Below are 8,955 nucleotides of genomic sequence, written 5' to 3'. Positions count from 1 at the left end.
AACTTGGAGTTAACTCTTTTTGCCCAGGGGCACATAGACATGTGACAGGAGGAAGCTGGAAATCAAACCTCCAAGCTTCCCGACTTCAGGACTACCCACTGAGTCGGAGCTGTTCTTGGCTGAGCCTCACATCTTGCGTGCTGCTACAATCTTTGCTGAAAGTCCCTGTGATTGCAACTGTAATTCTAACACAGAGCAGTTTAATTGCCTTGCAAAATTATCGATTCTAGTTAAACCATTCGACGTTACGGCTGCAAAACTCGAGGTGGTTTATCGGTATTTTAAGTGACAGACCAACACAAAGCAGTGTGTAACTGAGAAGTGTAAGGAAAAGGAGGCATGACTTTCAAAGTAGACTTTCAAAATATTTTACAAATAAACTTCGAAAAGTGTTACATGCATTTGTTTGCAGATCACCTAAATGGAATGTAAATTAATGTAGCAAACTGCCCTCATAGATCTCCTACAAACACGTTCTCAAAATACCAATAGTTGTAAGTGCTGTAAGTGCAGCAAGCCATTCAATCTACAAATAGATTCATCCCCCCTGATCTACTCCACGATGCGGCTCTGCTGTGGATTGGTCAAAAACTGCAAATCATTCTCGTTTCTTGGTGTTATTTTCCACTTTCTTTCTTTTTTGTTGTTTTGCTAAAACTGCTTAAGCTCAGCCTCATCCACAGTAATGTCAATGTTTTTTTTTAAAAAAACTTGGTTTGGGCTGCATCTCACCAGAGAGTCACATAAAAAAATAAAACAGTTTTGCTGATATTTTATTAACAACTCTCCATTCACGGTGCATTCACGTGTGCATCAAAAACTATGCAGGAAATAAGTACGTTGGGCTCTACTTCCTGAAGGTTCTCGACAACTAGAGGCCGTAGCAAAAGTAAAGCTGTCGTGTGTTCTTCCTTCTCTATCCTCCTCTGTTCTGACTCTGATTCCAATAAGCTATGTGAAAAAAAGGAAAATGGAAATATAACTCAATTACATCAGTTCTATGATTAACTAGTTTATCTTAGGATAAAATATGAAACTAAATAACAGATTTAAAAATAATGTGTGTGTGCATGTGGAAAATCTCACCAGGATGTGAGCTGGCATCTTAGTTAGCACATACATGAAGTCTGACGCAAATAAAATTCAATCTGCAATCCTGCTCAGTGCACATTGGTGAACATATTACAGTATGAACGTGATGAATACATCTAAAAATAAAATGTTCAATCTGTACATGGTATTGTTGTATTTCGGGATGCAATTTAAATTGTAACCATTAAAGCACTTTTTCTTGAAAGTCTAAATTACCAATTAGGTCATCTGATCTGATCAACAGAGGGGAAAAGCACTTATTGCCATGAAATTAACATTTACAATTGCATAGTTTTTCCATCATAATAGTTACACAGCCAAGCAAATCGTCTCCAGTCTTCCCCAGTCAGCACTCAGCCACCACCCCTTTTTACTGTGGATGCACATTTCTGTTGCTGTCACAACGTCCTAATAATCCCATTAGTGCTGGGAAAACGGATAAATCTATGACAGGGTTTAAAAGTTCAGTGAATACACGTAGCTGGGTGCACTTCTCCGGTTTTCATTCTCCAAAACATAATTAAAATGGAAAGACTGATGCCTCTGAGTTATTTACTAGTGTGTGTCTGAGACAGTATACGTTTTAATGCTTTGAGCTGGTGTCTGTGTCCCTGTGATTTGAAGTGCTTTTGACAGTGTCGCTCTCTTCTGTCGTGTTAATATTTGTACTTGCGCCTGGGTCTGTGAATGTATAATCATTTCTGGTTGTCATGATGTTTACTGACTGAGTTAAAAATGTTCTTTCCTTGGAGCTTTGGAGAGGAAGATGGATGAATACAGTGGTAACTGGTTCTTACTCATATATGCCCTTTTTTTAGCCTAATCTAGATTCAGCAAAGTGCTTTTTTAAAGTATTTCCCATTTGCCCATTTGCATAAACACATATACACTTTTCTTTACTAATCATTTGCTCTATTGGGCCTTTTTCCCCATTAAGAGTTGAACTGATCAACATGAGTATGAAAGGCTGGCCAAGTTGTTGGGCTGTTTTCTGTGATTTTTTTGCAAAACTTAAAACTCCTAAAATGGATAAATGAAATGTATGTTTTCAAGAGATGAATTCCCAGAAGGAGAACCTGGCAAATGAAGCTTAGTGCCCACTAAGGGCACTAAGCTGGTACAAAAGTGTGAACAGCCTTAAAATGTATTTCTCTTTTTGCAGTAGAAAAATTAAGTAAATACGTTGTGGACGTTGTGACGGCAACAGAAATTTGCATTTTCAGAAAAATATCCCTGGTTACAAGATCACCAGAGCCACACTTACTGGCACCCTTCTGTTAGTAACTTCTTCAGTGCTCATGTGTCAGAGGAACCACAATAAGTTGAACACGCTGGCTTAAATATGTTGTCATTTTCCTGTTAACTTAAAAATCCCTTTTGTGATATGTCAAAAACCACATAATTTCTTCAAAAATTTTGTATCTTTCGTTAGATTTTTCACCCTGGAGGTCACCATAGTGATATTTTTCATATACGTATAGATAACTTAGGTACAAAATTATTAATTCATTCATTTTACAAACCTACAAATGTTCTGAAGTGGTGCAGCCAGAGCCCTGATTGAAAATTTGATAGAAAATTTGATAGAAAATTTGAGGAAGGAGCTTAGAATCAGGATGATGTCAAGGAAGAAATCCAACCTGACAGACTTGAGGGACATTGCAAATGTTGAACGAGCAAAAATACCAGAAGAAAGATGCAAAAAGCTTGTCGGAAATTATAAGGGTTTGATTGCTGCAATGCTAAAAGAAAAAAAAGACATTTCCTTTCATTTTTAAGGTGGATATAAATAATTTTCAATGTGTCATTCAGCAACAAACATTTTAGTTGAATAAAATATAGTTTTAGATCTAAATCTGCCACGGATATGAATAATTGCGAGCCTAACTGTAGAAAACAAAATAGCTTGTTTGCCTTTCTTTAACTCAATCTCTCATCTCAAGAGATGTCGAGCTCAAGATGCACCAAATAGATGGTTTTGCTTTGATGGAGTTGGTAAAAAAAATAAAATAAAAAAACACACAAGAATGTTCTTCAAGCAGAATTATTCTCTTTGAATCTTTAGCTATTCACTGTAAAAAAAAATAAAAAAAAATAAAAAAAACACCCCAGCCATCCTGCTTTACAACCCCAACCAAATCTGCATCAAAACAGGCAATTTTTAGTGTTTCAGGTTTCAGCTTCCTGCCCATAACGAAGGGGATTTCGAACAGGCTAACGCACAGCAAGCAGAAGCAAAAGAGTGCAATGCTGTTCGCCTTGAGCAGCCAACTGGCAGGCTTACGCCAGTTGTTGACATCCAGAGAGTAAGACTAAGGGATGAGAAAAGGAGACAATACAGCTCAGGTTTGCAGCTCAAATTAAAATATGAATGTTGGTGCTGGGCTGGCATACAAGCCCTATCATGAGGGAATGAAGAAATTAAATTACACTGTGCCTTTCTGGGTTTGCTAATTATCCACATGAACATGCATCTTACCAATCTCTCCCACACAGGTCAGCCATATTGAACAACCCTGTCCATTCTGTATCTATGGGCTGTGGAGGCAGAAAAAATATAAAACATGAGGGGTGACTTGATCATTATTAACAGACATCATTTAGAAGGAGGACTGAGCTTTTAGTGGTCAGCTGTTAAATTAAGGCAGCATAACAGGCATAAGTTTAAGGAATGTAAATTTTTCACAGCACATCTGATCAGTGTGAATCCATACTTCAGCCTTCACCCACATCCATACGTGTGGAAAAACTATTTAGGGTGAGTCTCCATAGACCTCCACGCTTTAGCCAGACTATCACTTAGTGTCTGGCTGTGGCCTGCTCTATTCCTCTGTTGGCCGTGGGAAATGGAGCATTATGCAACCATGTGCCTACCTCAGGTCATTAAGATGCCCTCACTCAGCAAAACTGGCACATCTGCGCTTTGCTGATCAGCGTGGCCCCGTGGTTGGTGGAGGGGATGATAACTGCGCGCTAATTAAAAAGCCATTCATTGGAGTGAAAGGCCAATTAAAGGCCTAATATTTGATAAGGTTCTCGCCTCACTCAGCAGTAAGCCCACCTGGGAAGTATTTATTAAATGTTAATGGAGACTGTAATTAATATCTAGGGCGGATTAACGAGGAAATGAATATCATTCTCGCGTACAATGAGAAGGAGCGCGCTGGTACAGAGGAGAGGCAGGGAGAACAAGCGCAAATGAGAGTCGGATAATGGAGCTCGGCATTTTGCTCCGGCGTTGAAGGCTGCCATGTGCACAAGAGGCTCTTAAACAGATGTGTTGCTGAACCAGAGCATAGCTGCCATGTGGCATTACAGTTCTTAGTTTTATCAGACAAAAAAAAATAAAAAAAATTCTTGTTACTTTTCAGATGTCTGAATAGACCAACTACTTAGGTCTTAATAACTGGGTCCTGTGAATAAAAAGGTGCCTGTAGATTCAATTTAATTTGTAGAGTTTATTTATAATTTATTTATGCAGCACCAAGTCACAACATGCCATTTTGAGGCACTACTAAAAAAAATCAATTCAAACCAGTCATATAGACATATTCCAAGTAATTTACATACTTACGTATCTAATCCCGTTTTTTTGGCATGCTACATATTTTTTATGTATTAAACTGCTATTGATTGCAACCGATACAATAAAAATACATAAATTATACATATTTTAAAGTGTAACTTCTGTTACACTAATTTGGAGGTTGCAGGGTTGTTTACATGAATACGTAGGCAGGAAAATATATGTATTCTCACTGTATTTTGTATGTGCTTAAATGCACAGAAATGCCCAAGCAGGGCAAATTAGCCACAGCTATATACTCTTGGTGCAAAACATCAGCTACAGACTTGTTCTGTGTCCCAGTCAAATAAACTAATAAATGAAAATGAAATAAATATCACAACGTAAGACACTCGCTGAGAAAGAATGAGGATTTTTTTGTGTTTTCTGATACAGCTATATATGTTTTATTGTGATATAAAACTTTAATGCGAGTTGTCAACCGCAGGCTTACCTCATTCCTCTTTGCTTTGAATCATTGTCATGGAATATGAGACCTGACTACGTCTCTGTGCCACATCATGAAACTCAAGGTTGTTGTGTGTTCACTGATACAACTGTCTTCATATTTCTGCCTTTGAACCAGTCCTCTTCACATCGCTGGTTCTTTTACTATCTCTATTGTATTGACTGACGGTGGAATTGTTTTCTTAAAGTGTATAAAGCTTTTCACCCTTCTTTATTTATTGTGACCTTTTCTGCCCTGAGACTCTGCTGGTGTTTCACCTCATGAGGTTATTGCTTTGCGAGAGAAATAGCCAAGACAGTTTTTTTGTTTGTTTTTTTGTTTGTTTTTTTCCCAGCAACTCCAACTTTCATGTTTCTAGCACCACCTGATTAGACTTAAATAAATAAAAGACAGTATGAAATTGCAGATTCTCATTCATGATGATTATGGAACAATTAAAAGATAAACATGAAATAACAAGCATCATTATGTGCAGTGTGATTCTCACTTTTCCAGTAATAGACTTAAGTCTTGCGAAGTATGGTAAACTCAGCAAAGCATGTGCCTTTGTCAGATGGGAGTAAAACTAACACACAAAGAAAACAATCCTGCATCTCAGCCATCCATCTATTGGTAGATGCTTTGAACTAAATAAAAGGAAATGCTGAAAAAAAACAAAAAAAAAAAAACCTGCTAGAGGCTGCAAAAAAAAAATTATTACTGGCCTGGAGGTTCACCTTCCAGCAGGACAACAACCCTAAACATATGGAGCGCATCGATGAATATAAAATTAAAAACCTCGACAGGGATTTTCTGTTGAATTTGAATATGGATATTGACCCGGGAAATCTAACACACTCTCCGTCCAAGCTGCCTGAGCTTGAGTTATTCTGCAAAGAATGCACAAGAATTTCTGTCTTTGGTTCTGTAGACACTGCATTTGGAATAAAAAATCAAAATAAATATGCTGTTGACACAGGAGTGAGTGAAGGCAAATGTATGACACAGTTTGCAGTTTTTCTATTGTAGAAAATGGAAACAAATTTTCTCTTCCACTTCATAATTAGGTGTTGATTTGTCACATAAAATTACAGTAAATAAAGTCAAGTTTGTACAAGATGTGGAAAAAAAAGTTCAAAGTGTGTCAATACTTTTCGACTGTAGCCAAAAACATCAGCTTTGACTGCAACCTTTCAACAACGTTTTGCAACATTCTGCTGCCTAATTTAAATGATAAACAATGTAAGCGCAACGACTCTTGATGAAATATTGAGGCTTTCCTGTCTGATCCTGAGTTTGGATCTCCTTCCTCTTGGTTACTTGTTGCTCGTGCTGTGCTTTGTCTGAACGACTGTCCTCATACACGTCCCTCAGAAGCTGGCCCCCTTCTAGATGTAGAAATTGTTCATAATCGTCTTCCTGGCTCCCCTGAGCATCACACAGCACTGGAGAGACGAAGGACAGGCTCAGTTGAACTGTAGATAACACACATGCCACAATGATTTCCCCTTGGAACAGGCTTCTCTTACTCTCCCCCTTTTCCTCCTACAAATGGCTTTGTTTGTTGCTGCCAGCGTGAACTAAGTGATGCTCTGGCCACAGTGGTTGTTTTCTTTCATTTACCTCTTACCTCTGATGAGCATCTTCAGAGCTGCTGTTGACCTTGTTTACATCCCTCCCACAAGCCATTAGGATGTAGGTTATGTGTCTTCATTACTGATTGCTGCTCTATTAGCCAAGACTAATGGACATGTTTACCGAGAACGGACATGCCAATAGAAGTAAAAAAAAGAAAAAAAAATGCTAAAGCAAACGGTCTATCGGATTGGTGGTGGGATTAAAACTGTGGCGAAAGGTTGAGGTTAGAGTTATAAACTGCTGAAAATTAAAGTGTCTGGCAATGACTTTAGTCGGTGTCAGCTGTTGACCACTGGGGTAAGGGATAAGCTTATCAACAGTGTAATATTTTTATTTAATCTGGTTGTTAATCTATGACCAATCTGTGTGGGATTTAGACATTACTGACAAGTGTTCATGTGTGTGGAATGAGAAGTGACATTAATGCCATGAATAAAGCAGATGCCAACAACTATCTTATTTAAATGGTCTATTAATAATAAAGAGAGTCTGATTATGAGCTTTGCATCAGTGCACTACACACACACCCAAGCACATGGACGCATACGCACACACACCCACACACGCACACACACATGCACACGCACACACACACACACACACACACACACACACATTTGTTAGGATATGGCAATGACTTCACAGGGGAACGTCCTCTTTAGGCCGCAGCTTAGTTAGAGGCCTATAAAGGAATAGAATCATGTTTGGGGCCAGTCTTTGTCCCTTGGTAGTGGTCCAGCACTGAAACGGTAAACTATTTCTCTGTTGTTTCCATACATTGTTATTCCTTATTTGGTTTTAATACATTGGACCGATGACTTTGACTTTGTTTTCTTGGTTATTCGATACGATCCCTCCAAAAGAAAGAGTCCAGAGGAAAGCAGAACTTTTGCATTCCTCCAATTTGAAGTACCCCTCAGCAAATAGTGATTGTTTCAATACCAGATGTGTTTGAGTGACTGCATGGTGAATAAACTGCAGAAGTAAAGAGGGTGTGTCTCTGTTTCCCCTTTATTGCTTCATAAGATCCACAGGCATGCGCTTGAGGGGAAATTCATTGGTTCCATGGTCAGTTAGTTGTATATGTGTGGGGAGCAGCATCAAGGCCACAATATCCAGTAAATCAGTCAGACACAGCAGACAAAGCACTATGTTAACAAGTTGTAGTAGAGAGGCTAGGAAGCCATGATGGATGGGTTGGGGGTGGAGGGCACCATTAAAGGATATAAAGCACGAAAAGGGAAGGAGGGGGAATCAGTAGGAAATGGCTGTTGAACGGCTCTCAGATCAATACTAATAACCACACACAGAGAATGACTTCCTCTCATCCCATATAACTCGCACAGAGGAGGAGACGAGATGGAAGAACACACAGCGGACAGAGAAATTAGAACATGGAGGCCGTTAGAGGGGAGGCAGAGGAAGGAAAAAGTATGTGTGAGGTTGAAATTTGTCTATTTGCAATCTCTGCTGCTCTCATTCTTCTAGTTCTCTCCCTTTTATTGTTTAATTAAAGGGCAGCGAGCATTAGAGGAGTCACTTTATCACTGTGAAAAAGCAGCACTACTCATTGCCACCTGCCGGCTTCCTCACCGAGCTCACAGAGTCATATTCGGAAGGCTGCAGATCTCTCTGTGTGTGTGTGTGTGTGTGTGTGTGTGTCTCCATGTGAGTGAGTATAAGGAGGGTTGGAGAGCCACGCAAATTGTGCAGAATTAGATTGTTCTAAAAGCATCTCTCAATAAGAGGCTGGTGAATGCGTTTGCCCTAATGGCCTGCCATTTTATATTTCTTTAATGAAGTTACAGAAGAGGAGAAAATGGTGAACCCGGCCACGCTCCGCTTTACATGCTCAGGGCTCTCCATTTTCTTCCGAAAGCGAAGTGTCGGCCTTGACCTCATCTAATTCAGTCTGCCAGAGAGAAACTGAAGCCACATATTGTTTATCTTCTAACACTTGAGCACACGGAGAAATTCAGCTCTCTCTGTGTGCTATCTCTCTGTATGTGTGTGTGTGTGCGCGTTTGTTTTTTTTTGCAGAGCGTCTTTGTATGTGTGAGCATATCTGTTTGCATGATTATGTCAGCTGAACTCGCCATGGCAGCATCAAAGCATAATAATGTGATCCCGACTTATTTCAGAGTGACAATCCTATTTCTCCCGGGCTCTGCTGCTCAGGTTTCACACCTTGCTTAAACTCAAACATATTCAT

The sequence above is a fragment of the Poecilia formosa genome, unplaced genomic scaffold (genome assembly GCF_000485575.1).
Source record: "Poecilia formosa unplaced genomic scaffold, Poecilia_formosa-5.1.2 Scaffold80, whole genome shotgun sequence".
Classification (NCBI taxonomy): Eukaryota; Metazoa; Chordata; class Actinopteri; order Cyprinodontiformes; family Poeciliidae; genus Poecilia; species Poecilia formosa.
The sequence above is the reverse complement of the archived record's forward strand: the minus strand, read 5'-3'. Positions refer to the sequence as shown.